Here is a 2,385-nt window from a genome sequence, read left to right as displayed (position 1 = left end):
TGAAGTCAACAACTTCTGACGTTGCCAGTCCTGTGGATAACCCACTACTATTATGGACTACTGGACTATATTGGATTGTTTTGCTGAATTCATGCCATATTTAAATGGCAATGAAATACCCATCTCTGACAAAATTAAATAAAAAGGGGGATACCAATGAAGGACTATTTTGTATGCATATATACAAAATAGATAGGATAGATATATAGCTACTTTCTCTTAATTCAGTGAGAAGAAAAATTTGTGCTAATAGTGTTTGGACAGGATGTCATGTCTGCATCTTGTACTATGAATAAACAATAAAAAGACAAGCATGTGCAATGTATTAATTATTGAAACTGTCCTATTAATTGGTTTTGAAACTGCTTCATTGCTGTTTGTTTCTCAATAAAATTTAAAAAAAAGAAATAAAGAAAACAGTTTGATCACATCAGCTAAATAATATCTCATAAGATTTGCCCATTGTAAGTTACTTTTTTTCTCTTCACAGTTAATACATTACAAAGAGTTGCATTGGATCATGTGTATTCTTCTACATTGAACCCTGACTCAGTTCTTTTAGCATTTATTTATATTTCCACTTGAGTTAATTATTGCAGGAATAACAGCTATGTGGAAATGTTCTTCCATCATTTCATCTGCATTTATTAGGTAGCATTCTGTTGTAAGGGGGAATTTTTTCACTTGTTTGTTCAGGTACTTGTTCAGCATAGAGTCCTTTTCTGTTTAACAGAAGAGAATCTCCTTCTCATGCATTATGCTGCTTCGCTTGTTCACTGAGAGGCCCACAGGAGCCCTTCTGGATGTCTTCTTTGCCCTTTGCCGTGCTCCCATCACCCTGCACTCCTCAGTCCAGCACAGCAGGGCCTTTCTGCTCATCGTGCTCTCATGAAATCTGGCCACTGATTTGTTAAACATCTACTGATTGTAAAATTCCTCAGCTCTTAGCCATGGTTTCCACTCAGTATTGTAAAAGCCGGGTGTAACTCCACTGGGACTCTTCTTGGTGCTAGTCATCAAATTCTGGAAGTCGTCATAGGAGTCACCCCGATAGCCTTTGGATACATATTATGCAATGTGCAGGTGGTAAAATCCTGGCAGGCACACCAGAATGCCAATGATGAGGACAGGAACAGCCTGGTCTGCCCCCCTTTTGCTGATGTAGCCAGACAACTGGAGGGAGCCTATGATAATAAGAAAGGTAACAATCAAAAGCAGCACAGTGGCATGTGTGATGGCCTTGTAGGGGATCTTAGCAGGGCTTTTCTTAAACTGAAGGACAATGTAGCTATCGTCTGTGCTGGCGAGCCTTGAGTATTTTACCTTACTCTTAGGGATTCCAGTAGCCATGTTGGTTCAGGAGAGCATCATAACACACTGACGCTGCAAGTCTCTCTGGCTCACCGGAAATCCTGAAAATAGTGCCATTTTCTGTGTAGTTTCTTAAGCAAGTCAGATAACTGCAGGTGTAGTTCAGTGATACAGCACCAGCTTAGCTTAAAATTCAAGCTCCTTCGTGCTATTATTCTGATAGTCTTCAGACATCGCCACCGAGAGAAATATGAACCAACTTGAAGTCAGGTGTAAAATAAAACCGGTTCTGGGGAGAGGCCAAGCGTGTACTGGCCAAACCCAAGGGCTGTGGGGTAGCCATGGAATTAGCATAGGTTCGAAGAGCGCGCGCCCTCCCTGGCCACCCCAGCAGGCCTCACCACAGTACCACACCTCCCAGTCCACTTGCAGGATGCTGAGCCGCTGAGAACACAGGGAGCCCTCCTACTGCCTAGCACTAATGCTGCCTAGCACCCCCAGTCTAACTGTCACCCAAAACCCCAGCAAGCTCTATTTAGGGTTTTAACTGTTTTTAAAACTTTTTTTAAAAAAGTTTCAACATAGAAATCTATACTCTTGTTTGGTTTTTATCCATTTGCTTGTCCCTCCATCCAGCCCCTCTTTGCAACAGTCTCACTGAGTCCTTAAATACACCTACAATCAAATGTCATCCTCCTGCCTCAACTTCCCAGGGTGCTGAGGTTACAGGCATGCACCACTATAACCAGCTCCACATGTTTTTGTGAAATTACATATAAGCATCTTATTTTTCTGATATTATGTTTTTAATTGTAATTTTCACAGTTTTTTAATATGTCAAAATGTGTTTGCTTTTTATGTTGTCCTTGAATCAACTAACCAATTCTAGGAGGCTTTGGAGATCTTTTGTTCTTTTCTTCGTAAACGATACTTTTATGAATGTGAACAGTTTGCCTTCTTCCTTTCTAATCTGTATATCATTTCCTTTTTTTGCTTATTGTAGTTGTATCGAATTTCTGTTAAGCAGAACAGAGAGCAGATCTCCTTGATTTCTTTCAGGCTATAGCATTCAGC

The 2,385-nt window shown here is 40.5% G+C and overlaps 1 pseudogene; it reads right to left on the bottom strand.

Moving 5' to 3' along the window:
• Window positions 1-1,068: 1,068 nt before the first annotated feature.
• On the bottom strand, window positions 1,069-1,350 carry LOC111814327 (annotated as a pseudogene).
• Window positions 1,351-2,385: the final 1,035 nt, after the last annotated feature.

This window comes from Octodon degus, unplaced genomic scaffold (assembly GCF_000260255.1).
Source record: "Octodon degus isolate 3935 unplaced genomic scaffold, OctDeg1.0 scaffold00292, whole genome shotgun sequence".
NCBI lineage: Eukaryota > Metazoa > Chordata > Mammalia > Rodentia > Octodontidae > Octodon > Octodon degus.
This window is presented reverse-complemented; position numbering and strand designations above follow the sequence as displayed.